Below are 15,321 nucleotides of genomic sequence, written 5' to 3'. Positions count from 1 at the left end.
CACAGATAAATTCGCGAACGATTTTCTTCTTCCCACGTCAGTGGTTCAGCCGACCAGAATCTGGAACAGTGTAAAGGGTTTAATAATAATAATAATAATAATAATAATAATAATAATAATAATAATAATAATAATAATAATAATAATAATAATAATAATAACAACAACCAGCAAATGCAACATATCCTGAAAATAATTTAATTGCCTGTAGTTATAAAATATAACTATTTTCTAAGGTTTCCCTACTCAAAATTTACTATAGTTTCTTAGCAACTCGGTGAATTTTTTTTATTTCACCATTTTTACTGGTCACATTCATGAGCAAGAATGACCTTAGTGCGTGAGAAGAGTTGAATAGCATCCCACTTCAATGTCCATTGACTCTTACACACATTACCGATTACCCCGGCTGATAAATCCAATAGTTTAGTGGGTTCTTGACCAAAACTGGACTACAATATTCACGCATGCATACTTTACTTTGAGGATGAAATAAAAACTTTTACAAAAAACCTTGCAAAAAATCCGTTGACCAAGTAATAAAAAACTTTAATATCAATTTCAAACAAATTCTTAAAGATAAAAAAGAACTTTTGTGTCAGTTAACTGTAAAGTGTCCCTCATTACCTTATTTATATGGCCTTATTTATATGCCTATCAAAACTCATAAGGAAAACAAACCTATGCGCCCAATTATTAGTACTGTAGGGTCAATTGCTTATAAACTATCTAAATATCTTACTAAACTGTTATCCCGCTACTAGGAACTGTATCTAATACACACATCCGGAATTCTCTTGATCTTGTAGAAAAATTAAATAACATTGTACTAAACCCTAGCGATATTTTTGTCAGTTTTGATGTATGTTCTTTGTTTACAAAAGTCCCTATTGACTCTGTGCTAGAAATATTTAAGTAATGAGCTTGTACTGCATGAATTGCCTATGTCCGTTAGTCACATAATTTCCTTAATTAAGTTATGTATTTGTGATTGCAGATTTATTTTTAATGGAGAATATTACCAACAAATATTTGGTGGTATGGCCAGGGGTGGGGAACCCTTTATCACCTCTCCTTTCAAACTTATATATGGAATTTTTTGAGAGACAACACCTCCCGAATATCAAACACCCCGGCCCCCTTAAAATCCCAATGGTTACCGATATGTCGATGATATCTTAGTAGTCTTACCTAGTGGTATCGATGTAAATGATTTACTGTCTAAATTGAATAATTTAGTGCCATCCATAAAATTCACCCTGTTGAAATTTTTTCTTCTATGTTCCTACGCGCTTTGCGTATCACGAGTCCACAATACCTGGACCAAGAAATAGAATACATAAAAAAGATAGGAAACGATCTCTGCTACCCACCTCATTTAATTGATTTATGTTATCAAAAAGCTCATAAAAAGTTTTTATAATGTTGCTATTAATGAAAAAAGAAATCCCTAAAAATGTACTTAGCTTACCTTATTTTCGAGGGATTTGAAACCATAAAATCAATATTTAAATCATTTAATGTTTAATGTAGTGTTCTCTTATAACAATACCATTAAAGATATGCTAATTAAGAATAGTCCCGTAACAAATAACAACATCATTTACAAATTCCTTGTAAGGATTGCCCATCGTTTTACGTTGGTCAGTCTAGTAAAAATTTATGTGTTCGGGTTAAGCAGCATATGTATTCAGTTAGAACAGCCCAGACTTCAAATGCACTGTTTATCCATCTGAGTGAAAAATCTCATTGTATTAATTGGGGTGATGCCTCGGTAATTGCTAGATCTAATGATTATGTTTCAAGAAATTTACTGGAATCGGCAATTATACAAATCACTAATAAAAACAACCTAAATCTTAGTCTGGGAATGTACCATTTGGACCCATATATTTGCAAGATGTTTATGAAGGACCTCAAAATAAATGAACAACTAATAAATTAGTCCCACATGTATATAGTTTATTAATTCTCTCTCTCTCTCTCTCTCTACTCTATCTCTCTCTCTCTCTCGCTCTCTCTCTCTCTCTCTCTCTCTCTCTCTCTTCTCTCTCTCGTCTCTCTCTCTCTCTCTCTCTCTCTCTCTCTCCTCTCTCTCTCTCTCTCTCTCTCTCCTCTTCTCTCTCTCTCTTTCTCTTGTTCAATATTTTTCTCTCCCTCTTTTCTCTGCTCGGATATATTATATATATTATATATATTTTCCTTTGTCTTTTCATTAATAATAATTTTTTGTTGGGAAAATTTGTGTAAAAATTCATGATATTAAATTGTATATGCTCCTGTGTTGTTTTTTTCAAAATGAACTGTTTTTCTGGAAGAATCACTTGTTTACCGCGGGTATCCTTCAAGGTGTGGCTAGCCTATGACTCCTCCTCCTCTCTGTAGAGTGAAAATCGCCCTTATGGCTAATTTGGTAGTGTCAGTTTGTATATTAAGCCTTCTTTTGACTATGGTGTTCTTTGTAAAACCAGTATGCCTCAGTAAAGGGTCCGAATATGTCCGAAAGTACTCGGCCAACTCGTTTTTTTTTCATTTTTTTCCTTCGTGGCAAAAAAACACCTTTATATATATATATATATATATATATATATATATATATATATATATATATATATATATATATATATATATATATATATATATATATATATATATAGCAACAGCTTTTTAAAAGCCATGCAGCCATTCATATAATCTCGTCTGACTGTTTTTGTTATTGGATGTAACGGAGCGTTTACATGTGGGAGGAAGCGCAAATGCGCAGGATGGGTAAACTAAATATTGAATTTCTGGCTTTTTGAGGGGGGCCTCAGAGACAGATTATTTATTGATTACAGAACTGAATGTGGCTGTACGTCTCCTTTATTTCTGAACTTCATCGTTATTGATTATGGAGTTTGATATGCAAAATAATTTTTTGTTATACATTTTATATTATTTTCTATCATCATATTCATATTGTTTCCTGAAGGATGATTATGTTTTTAATGATAGTAACTGGTGTGTAACGTTGATAGAAGAATTTATTCAAATAATTATCGGTTGTAGCTTTAGATTTATTTTTAATTAAGGAATTCGTCCAAAGGTGTTTAACGTACTTCAAGTGAAAATTTTCCATTTGTTCTTATGCTTGGAAAATTGCATGAATATTAGGTGGAACGCCATGGCACCTCTGAATGTTGGCTGTCAGGTAGAGATTAATTCATTATTATATCTTAACTCTCCCCTTCGAAGTAAACGCAGAATGCATTCCCGTTTGCTCTCGTTGAAATATGTATCTCTATGCATTAGATCATAAAGTGTATCATTTGGAAACTGGTACTTATTTTCCTTTGTATTTTCACCAACTTAGCGGCTTTTAGGTTATCTAACAATGCTTCCTGTTCGTCAAAACTCGAGTAATATAGTTGAATGCGGATTCGTTCAGTTTTTGAGAAGACAAATCTTAGTACTTATGGTGCAGAGTTTATTTTTGTCAACCATTCTTGGTTATTTTCAAATAAAGGAGAAACTATGGCAGTGAAATTTCAAACGCAGAAGGATTTGTCTTTACTTAAATATCAAACCTCAAGTCCCATTGAGTAACGGTCGATGACGTCGTTTCGTAATTGTAAATCAGAATAAGGCTAGTTTTTTTTTTTTTTTTTTTTTTTTTTTTGTTCTGTAAAATAAAGCAGCTGAAATGGCTTCAATGTCCGTCTGCACTTTTTCTGTCCGCCCTCAGATCTTAAGAACTACTAAGGTTAGAGGGCTGCAAATTGGTATGTATAAATCATTAAATGCACCAAATTCCATTCCTCTAGCCTAGCTAGTTTCTATCTTATTTAAGGTTAAAGTTATTTATAATCGTGAGTCTAGCAACGCTATGGGACAGGCCACCACCGTGGGCCGTGGCTAAAAGCCTAATGGACCACGGCTCCATACAGCATTATACACTGACAAGAAAACTCGATTGCCCAATGAAGAAACTTCGGTACAATTCTTACTTGTTTTATTCATGCTTGTAAACTTAGAACGAAGCAGCACACATCGAAAACTGGGTTACGACTGTGAGCTTTAACTAAAGGCCTCTTTACTTCATTTCATATCTCTCCTTCAAGCTTAGATGACGTCTACAGTACTGTCAGTGACTGGCATAATCTTACTCATTATACCCTTGGTGTGAAGAATTTTGAGTTATTCTGCTTGGAATAAAATTATTCTTATGAATGAAAAGAAATGGGGGAAAGGTGTCAGTGAATTGAAAAATAGGCAAGAGTAAGAAATCATCAATGGAATTTTCATATCATCCGAGGCTTTTAAGCAACCGAAAATAAATCATTGACTTCTGTACCGCGAGACAATCTTTCATTCCTTACAATTATCCATCATCTTCCTATATTGACATCTAACGTTCTTTTCATGATTACTCCACTATCCCTTTATAGAAATAGAGCAGAGGAAATCTTTTCATGGACCATCGTCGGGGGAAAAAAAGGCAAATTGTTCCACCCATATCACTGAAAGCAGGGACACGCGTCCATTCAGTGCAATTTGTCGTCCGTGTGCTTTCACGACTTCTATTCGGATATTCTCTTGGTGGCATTTTTTCATTCGCCTTTTTTGCAGCTCTGTAAGCTCTGAAGATAGAAGCGTTGTGACTACGTATGTACGTTCATTAGTGTGACGATCTGAGTATATTCAGCATACATTACCGTATGTATATGCTGTTGTAAGGAGAAGAAATTATAAGTACATGAGTAGGTTAGCACTGTTTGTAACACAACATTATCCAAGATAACTCAATTATTAATCAAGCTTCCCATGTAGCCCCTTTGTGTTCCACTAGAAAATACTGGCTGCTATGGCCGTGTATCTTACGCGCGTGTGTGTGTGTGTGTTTTTTTTTTTTTTTTTTTTTTTTTTACGCCATTGACTGACCATATTTGATTTTTATGATGATACCTGGTTTTGGAATGATTTTTCAAAAATTCAAACTCTTCAGATATGCAAACGCATAAAGTAATTTGCTTCAAATTTCGTGGGCTCAGCGAGATAATGGGTCTTCTAAGCTGATCAAAAGTACAAATACTGAAGTACATTATATATACACAAAGACAAACTATAGTTGTGTAGACCATTTTATAACCGTGGCAATAAATATGGCTATCTTTTCAATTACCAGGGTACAATTATGAGTGACATTTTGTCATAAAGATACTTAATTGGGATGGAAATTTTGGTTTGTCTAAGTGCATAGAAAACTAAATTCTTTCGAAGACTAATTAAACAAAAAAATATTTTGCATGATTTTGTAAGAATATAAATATAAAGCCAAACTTGATATTACAGGCCATCCCGGGTTCACGAAGTAGAGAAGAAAATCCATAAAAGTCAAACGATAATTGCAAACATGGGAAGAGGTATGAAAAAGGGAGATGACTTAGTCCCAAGATTGTGTTAATTCATTGGGAATGAATTAATTAATTCTTAAGTCATGTATGAATCTTCATATTATTTAACACTTGTATCTTAGAATTATAGCAATGGTTATTGATTCTGCACCAGATAAAAATTACTGTTTTACTAAAATCAAGTCGGAACTTCAAATAAAAATCGTTCCACTAAATTTAGAAGTGATGTGAGACAAAGTTTTATTTTCTAAAAATAAGTAGAGACATCAGCCAAAATACTAATCACTTAATCAAGCAGATACATGAAATAAGCCGCCTCACTAAATACTAGCAGAAATGTCAAAGATTTGTCTAAGAAAGATACGGATCCATAAATATCGCAAACTCGTTATATCCTCGGGCTTCTGAATAGACCACAAGTCCTTGGAATGTAGTAAAAATACTTTTCTTCTAGTGTCCCACTCAGTTCTGCAAACTGAACAACCTTCAATTTCACAGCAGTTGTCGCGCTAACTTTGGCTTTGATGATTCAACAGAAGTTTCCCTCACAATCAGCAACAAGTGTCTCCTTCTCCTTCATCCTCAGGACAGAACCACTCAAGGTCTCCTGGGTGTTTTCTAATTTGTTTTTTCATTTATGTGTACATGCATGCAGCATTTGTTTCTTTTTTAGTTTTCTGTAAATGAAAACCATTAAGATGGCTTTGTCTGTTCACCTGCACTTTTTCTGGCGTACTTCTCCTGTCTGCCCTCAGATCTTAAAACCTACTGAGGCTAGAGAGCCGCAAATTGGTATGGTAATTATTCACTCTCCAATCATCAAACATACCAAATTGCAGTCCTCTAGACTTGGTAGTTTTTTTTTTTATTCAAGTTTAAAGTTAGCCATTGATCGTGGTTCTGGTAATGCACAACACAGGCCACCGCGGCCGGCTGAGGGTTTCATTGGCCAGGGCTCATACAGCATTATACCGAGACCAACGAAAGATAGATCTATTTTCGGTGGCTTTGATTATAAGCTGTACAGAAAACTCGATTTCTTCGGCGCATTTTTTACCTGTTTTTAATTTCTACTCTTCTTTTTTCCACTTTTTTGCGCATTCAATGGAGGAGTTGATGTTTTTAGCTCAGTCTGTGTGCTTGTTTATTTGTATCTCGGGTATAAAGATCTCATTATTCGTTATGCTGTAATTCGAAAAATATAAAACACACCAGGGATGAACCTCGTGACTGGCAAGTGATTAGATTTTCAGAGAGATCATTGTCCGGGTTGGGGACTTTTTCATGCCCGTGTAATCAGTCATAGTGGATGTCTGTGGTATCCTAATGTTTTTGCTTATACATTCGGTTTAATATTTATAGAATCTTCGAGTTAGTTCTTTCTGGATAGTTGCTCATTTTAATTCTAATAATACTGTTAACTTTGAAAATCTTCATGTAACCCGGGACAATAAGAAAGTGGGCTATTTATTTAAATGTGTACCTATAACCTTTGAACCTTTTACGTTAAGATCTTTCGGCATTCCATCTTGCTATCCACCCTCTTCTAACAATTATTCACAGGGCAAAATTGAGGTTTTCTTCCTGTTTCACCTTTCAAACTTTTTTTCCGTCAATTTCCGTTCAGGGCTGAGTAACATCATAGGTCCCAGTGCTTGGCCTTTGGCCTGAACTCTATATGCCATGCCATGCCATGCTTACAAATCGACTGACCTAATTAATGTCAGGATTACGGAAAGGACCGCCTGTCCTATGACTGAATGTTTATTCCTAAGGAAGCAAATTTTGGCAATAAGACTTCACTGATTTGCCAGAAGTGGAAAAGATGATCTCAGGGACAGCAGACGACAAATTTCCAGGAATTTAATCGCTCAAGAGAGTAGGCAGAGGACTGGGGAAAGCAGGGGAACTGAATCCTGGAATCTTTTTTTCTTTCGAAAACTTATAAAAGGATAATACTGATAAACTGTAAAGAAGTCGACTTAATCTTTATCATTTTAGCTACTTTTATTAATATCATGACCTTTATTACTGTTGCAAATGCTCCTACCATTTAAGTTTCAATTAAGTTGGTAATTCAATAACAAACTATTGACTAAAATTTATCTCGCAAAATCCGATTCACGTAGGAATGTCTAAAAAATAATGACGTTAAAGTCATGGAAAATAGATTACTTTCAGAATAACACCGTTAAAGTTTCTAACTTATGTGTCTGTAATACTTTGTCAGTTTTTATTTTTCATTATTAAAATCTTCAGCATTATTTCACGAAATCCATAAATAGTTTTAAAAAGACATGACCTTTACGCATGTCATTATAAGCTGTTATGTTTTCCTCTGCCCGGATTCTTAGCAACACCTTTCATTTTCCCTCGACTGGGTGGCGGTCTTGAAGTCTATTCTGTTCAAGTGACCAAAGTTACGGAAAAAAATGGGTTATTTAAATTATTCAGGACATCTGAATATGCTGAATTAATGGTAGTTAAATTAGCATAAATATGATGTTCCTATTTTATTCCAATAATATTAAAAAATCCCTCGACCGTAAAGAGACAGATTTATAACGGCACATCAGAAAACCAACCCCGGATGAAGGTGTCAAAAGAAAATGGATTTTGAAATTTCATTCATCTAAAATGCTCGAGAGCATTATTGCATTTTGGTATTCTATCACTTTGAGGATTAAACGTTTATGAACGTGAATTGAATTTCCTCTCCACTAAAAGGTGGATATGTATAAAAACGTACAGGAATTCCGTCTCCCTAAAGCAATTAAAACTGCAAGGACAAATTAACATTGAGATTTCAATTTCATGTCAGTCGAGAATTTAAGTTTGGTATTAAATTATGTGTGAGGGAACTACTTCTTAATTTGTATTTAGCGCTGTTCTAAGGACAACAAATACATTTCAAGTTTCACTGCCTCTGATTCAATTCGTTATCTATTGTGCATCTAAAATTTGTTAATATCTTTAAAAAAATAATTATTGTTAATTTTCAGAAGCTCTACGTAGTTCACTGAACTGAAGGGAAGAGTTGAAACACGGAATTTTCTGGGAGCAAAGCAAAATGAAAATAAATGGAAGGGAAATCTAAGAGATGAATGAATTTATACAATTAAGATTCTCACCAAAAACATTACCACTATTATTATTGCTGTTCTTTTTGTTGTTGTCGCTGACGAAGTTTCACGAAACGAGCACCATAAAACTTATCTAAATGAATTAAACTATACAATAAGAAAACTATAGGTTTCTTTAGTTGGAAGATTCAGGTCCACCTGGGAGCAGCCAACAAACTAGATTACATGAAAATGATCGAGAACATTTTCTTGTCAAAGACCAAATTATCGACGTAGAAGAATCCCATTTATTATCTAAAACTAGGCAGATTATATGGATAAAACAAAGTTGTGTTAAACTTTCGAAGTTAAAAGTGCTTAGGTATGCTCAGCCTCTTGAAGTTCGCAATAATATATGCCGAAAATCTAAAAGTGACAAACTGGAGCGTACTGAAAACAAATCTATATAAAATAAAGCTGTCGGGTTGGGAATGGAGTTCATTGCCGTCTATGTTCGTTGAGAATAATGTGTTTGATAAGACTGTGATTGTGTCAAGAATCAGCAGAGAATAATAAGAACTTTTATTTCAATCTGAAAGTGTCTATAAGTTGGGAGAGTGTCAAGTGAGCGTCAGGAATAATAAGGTGATGCGGGTAACTGGAATTCAGAAACACCAAGCAGTGTCTGTTGGCGTAGACGGTTGAAGAACGATGAAGAGGTTGCTTCATAATGGTATCTGCGAGTGACGGATTTAGCAGTGGAAATGGAACGTAATCACTGAATGGAAACAACACAGAAGGCACAAGAATCTCTGCAAACATTTGAGGGCGAAAAGGAATGTACGCCGTGAAAAAAAAATTGGTATGTATAAAAGAATCTTTCAACCATATTTTCCTATGGAAACCAAATTGTGAATATTAAAAAGAATGAAAAGTAAACAAGGCGGAGAGTATTAAGATGAGCTAATATCAGACAATAAAAAACTTTGAGCTATAAATGTTGAAAAGGTGATACCTGTCAAAAATTAAGCTGTTTAAGATTGAGGTAGTCTGGCCACGAGTATAGAACTGAAGACGAAATTTTAGTGAAGATGGATTGCAAGCACGTTGTTCACTGTGCATGAAACTTAATGTAATACAGATTAGCATTCTCTGTAGACGTTAACTGATCCAGTGAATGACACACTCGTAAAGCTGCTGCTGCATTAATCTGCACGAAAAGAATCCTCCCAAAACCTACGCTGAAAGCCTTTTCGCAGAACTAGGGAGCATTGACATACAAAGGAATGCTGCTCCAATCTGGAGAGATATCCCCCTTTGAGGTATACGCAGAGCCAGCTTCTTGGGAACTAGTACTCTTCTCCGTAAATTCCACAGCCCACTCTCAAGCAGCACAGGGCACAATTAATAACACTGCACCACCGAATATTTAATTTACTGTTGTTGATCCCAGTGTAGCAACAACGCCAGCAATATTTTCCACCTCTGCCAAACAAATCTAGACTTTCTGACAAAGCCGCCACACCCCACTAAGAATTGATTTCTATTGTGAAATTTCTAGAATCTAGAAGAATCCTAGTACAAACAAAGGGATATGAAAATGCACACTGACTCCCAAGGCACCATCCAAGCTAGTTAAAAGATAAATAAATCACTGTCATTAGAGCAATAGCCTTTTTCGCAGCAGAAGGAAGGCAGTAAAATTACTCTCAATTATATCTGCGTCAATTTAGAACTGAAATAAGCCAAGTTAACAGCTCTCCTAGGGCTGGCCCGAAGGATTAGATATTTTTACGTGGCTAGAAACCAATTGGTTACCTAGCAACGGGACCTACAGCTTATTGTAGGATTCGAACCACATTATATCAAGAAATGTATTGCTAATCACCAGAAACAAATTCCTCTGATTCCATGTTGCAGAGTGGAGAATCGAACTAGCGATTACCGAATCGCTAGGCTAGCACATAACCCACTCGTCAAACGACGAACTGAAATAAATGATGAAATGGTTGCTATTGCAAAAAAACAATTGGCGATTCTATTTAACCAAACTAAAAAAAAAAAAGTTGGATTATTACCAACTACAAGCGGAAAATTCCACCAGGCAAGTTTTTTTTTTTTTTTTTTTTTTTTTTTTTTTTTTTTTTTTTTTTTTTGAGGCTCAGGAACGGTCAAGCAGTATATTAGTATATTGAAACCGCCAACCTTCAGCCGTATAAAATTTTTTAAGGAAACTGGCAGACATCAGTCACAGATTGCGATTTTGGATACCTTCGCTTGATCATGGATAATCCATGACCTTGTAATAACTGTAAGTGGCCGATGAGCCACTAGACCTCTTCTTTCTTAATTTCCCAAAAACAATAAATGCGCTCACGTTAACAGACTATCAATGATTATTCTTGTAAACATTGAAGACGTTGTAGAATTTCGCTGTTCCAACTCGCCTTTAAGGTAGGAGAGTCAGCCTTTCCTCCTTAACTGGCACATTGTTTATGAGAATGTTTCTCGTTTCCAGTCATTCAAAACACCTATTAAAAGGTTAATTTCTGATAAACTTGTTCCAATAACGGGAAAAAAGTTCAAATCAATTTGACATGAAGAAGAAAAATTCACATTCCTTTTTTAAACACATACGTCGTGTGTCAAGGAAATTGCTTGGATCGTGAAACGTTCAAAGGACCATCTACCAAGATCCATCATGAATTTCGAAGCACATATTATTTCTCCGTAATATATTCCCTCCATTATTTTTCCACATTGCTCTCGGAGTAATGGTCTAGTGAAAGATATCTCATTATTAATTCCGCACGTTTGGGGCTGAGTAAAATTTGCTGGGGGTTTTGGGGGGTCGGGGGTGGAGGAGAATAATGTTTATATAAAAAATCTAAATATTAAGAGAAAACAAACTTTTTACCTTTTCTTGGAACAGCAGGTAAGGCAATCAAAATGTGCTTTTCCAGATGCAGCTCTCCTTTCATTTGGTTGTCCAATGCTTGATCTTAATTCTACCTAAAATCATTGATTGATATGCCCGACCTCCAAAGGGGTAAAACATTTATTTTTTAAGTTAAATTATACCTCAAAATTACAAGGTCGTTATTCTTTCTTTATTTTATTATTCCTTTCTCTTATTCTTTTCATATCCTCATAACCAGATATCATATATTTTAATTAACTGAAGCTACGAGAGTGAGAGTTGATCAGTGTACACAAAGAATCAGTCATACTTGTTATCTCATCTACGCGTTCTTACAAAAATAAAAAAAATAAATCATCATAAATACTTAATGATAATTACTCCAGTTAATTACTGTTCACAAGACAAATTCGCATTTAAAACCAAACAGGTCGTAAAATTTTTTTTCAAAACCATAATTCATCAAACAGTCCTAGTTCCTAGTTCGGTTTTGTTTAGTTATAAAAAAAATTGAAGATACGCAGCACTGTTTGGTTTGTTCGAATGAGTAAAGAAGTTTGATCACTTGATTTACTTTTATTTCGGTGTAAAAACAAAATTTACTCATCTTTGCGGGTAACAAAAAAAACAAAAACAAAAACAAAACTTAAATTCCTAACAATGCGACTGAATTTATACAGTTATCCTCGTTTGTTAACAAAATTTGTAGCAATAAAAGGGTCCATTGGTTAGAGTTAGTCTGGAGTAGGCGAAATGTCCAGACACAAGTTAAAAACAACTGAAAAACGTCAACCCCTTACAAGGAAAAGCCTTCTCTCACTAATCCCCACAGCTATGAAACCTTTTACTGTCAATTTCCATTTCAGAGATAATTGACTTCATAGGTCGCAGCCTTGGCCTGTGGCCTAAATTCTATTTTTAACTCTATATCATAAGGGCAGAAATTGACGGTTGAAAGTGGCAGCATCATTCCTGAATGGCTTGTAGATTTCATTGAAACCTTCTATACGAATGAGACTTTGCTTTGGCAAGTAAAATCCAAAGGCTATCGTAACACATTAAGACACATTAAGTGTGTTTATTCGTAGTTATAAACTATATATGAAAGTCAGTTTTTCAATGAGAATCAATATTTATGACAACATAATGTAAAACTTAAATGCAAACAAATTAGTAGTAAGAGCTTTCAAAGAAATAAATAAATATCAGGCCTACATGTACCAACTTTACAATGAAGCAAAAGATTAAGAACTTAATGATGTTTCCGTGGAACTCTTCCTTCATTCATAAAATATTTAATAAACTTTATGAAAGTCCATGGGGCCAAATTGAAAACTCTTAACAAATTCACACGAGAGTATTTAATTAGCGTTTTTTTTTTTTTCAACCACTCTTTCACTGGACGTCTTACTTGACGTTGATGAGTTTTTTTATGATGTCAGCAAGCCAATTACGGCCAGAGCATCGTGTACTGACACAACGGCAAGCTATGGAGGACTGAGGAAAAAGACTGTATCGTTAGTGGCGAAGATGAATGGTAGCGGCGAGCTTAAAACTATCAGCTACGCCTACGACTGGTAGCGGTTCAGTTGCTCCCCAGATGCAGTAGACTGAGGTTGCGTCCCACGCCTTTGGAGAGCGGTGCCAGACGTTATGATCCATGGCTAACTTTAACCTTAAAGATAACGATAACTAATGAGGCTATCGGGTTACAATTTATAATATTTGATTATTAGAGGGTGGATGATCAACTTATCAATTTGCAGCCCTCTAGCCTTGGTAGTTTTTAAGATCTGAGGGCAGACCGAAAAAGTGCCGACATACAAAGTCGGAACAATAGCTTTCTCTTACAAAAACTAAACAAGTAAAAAAATTGAAAGAAGTTTCTTCGGCGTAGTTGAGTTTTCTGCAAGAGGCAGGAGAATGAGGGTGCGTTCCATGCCTCCAGAAAGCGCTGCCAGATGCAAGGTCCATCGCTAACTTTGACCTTAAATAACATAAAAACTCCAGAGATTAGAGAGGTTGCAATTTGGTATGTTTGATGATTGGAGGGTGGATGATCAAAATACCAATTTGCAGCCCTTTAACCTCAGCAGTTTTTTTAGATCTGAGGGCGGACAGAATAAAGTGCGGACGGACGGACAAGCAAATCCGGCATAAAAGTTTTCTTTCGTAGAAAACTAAATGGAGGTTAATCTCTAATAGCAAAATACAAGAATTTCTATTCAGAATCATGTACAGGACCGTAAAACCAAGAATCGTCAGATAGCAGGAAAACATCCGCCAAAAAGTCGCCTTTTACCAGAAACCTTGCTTATAGACACCGGGGAACCGACGGCAATACGCCATCACTCTTCTATAGACAAGCATGAGTAACGTTCAGTATATAAAATCCACCGCCAATCCTGTTTCTATGTATCAACCTAAACTGCCATACTTTTCACTATAAATAAAAAAAAAAAACACACACACAAAATACCAAAAGTCACAATGAAGTACGTGACCATAATCCCAAGTCTGACACATACTAAGAACATTTTCACTTAAATTTACTTCCAGACTTCTTCCATTAACGAGCAAATGTCAGGCGGTTACAATGTCAGCTTAGTCCACTTAATACTTTTCACTTTTTATTGTATTGGGTTTAAGCTAGGTAGAACACTGAACTTATGTATGCCTGTCTGTCAGTCTCTCTCTCTCTCTCTCTCTCTCTCTCTCTCTCTCTACACAAACACACATACATGAATATATATATATATATATATATATATATATATATATATATATATATATATATATATATATATATATATATATACATATATTTATATATATATATATATATATATACATATATATATATATATATAGATATATATACATATATTTATATAATATTATACATATATATATATATATTATATATAATATATATATATGATATATATATAATATATAGTATATATATTCATGTATGTGTGTTTGTGTAGAGAGAGAGAGAGAGAGAGAGAGAGAGAGAGAGAGAGAGAGAGACTGACAGACAGGCATACATAAGTTCAGTGTTCTACCTAGCTTACAATACAATAAAAAGTTAATAGTTTTAAGTGGACTAAGCTGACATTGTAACCGCCTGACATTTGCTCGTATGAGAAGTCTGGAAGTAAATTTAAGTGAAAATGTTCTTAGTATGTGTCAGACTTGGGATTATGGTCACGTACTTCTTTGTGACTTGTATTTTATGTATCTTGTTTTATTTAGAGTGAAAAGTAAGGTAGTTTAGGTTGATACATAGAAACAGGATTGACGGTGGATTTGATTACTGAAGGATACTCATGCTTGTCTATAGAAGAGTGATGGCGTATTGCCGTTGGTTCCCCGGTGTCTATAAGCAAGGTTTCTGGTATATATATATATATATATATATATATATATATATATATATATATATATCATATATATATATATATATATATATATATATATATATACATAAATAAGTAATCTGTGTGGGGTGTGCGCATTTGTGAGTGTGTATTTAAATGGTTTACATAAATTCCGATACGAGTCACTGCGTCTTCGTTTATTCCCAATTCTTTAAAAAGAACAATTGCACACACACACGTAATACAGCATCCTTCAGTAGGGACATTCTTTGCAGAACAAGTATGGGTGAATAAGGGCAACGGCCGAGAGAGAGAGAGAGAGAGGGAGAGAGAGATGAGAAGAGAGAGAGAGAGAGAGAGAGAGAGAGAGAGAGAGATGGGTTGGCACTTGGCAGCCTTTGTTTCATGTCCTTCGTTTTTTTTTTTATGCAAATCAGGGAGATTTCCATAACCCGTTTTTTCCTGCGAATAAATCTTCACAAACTTCTAGTTAGAGGCGTATCACATTGTAAATAAGAGATCCTAAATCTTAAACATTTTATTGAATTTCTCATGCCTCAATA

Source organism: Macrobrachium nipponense, chromosome 16 (assembly GCF_015104395.2).
Source record: "Macrobrachium nipponense isolate FS-2020 chromosome 16, ASM1510439v2, whole genome shotgun sequence".
NCBI lineage: Eukaryota > Metazoa > Arthropoda > Malacostraca > Decapoda > Palaemonidae > Macrobrachium > Macrobrachium nipponense.
Note: the sequence above shows the minus strand (reverse complement) of the source record.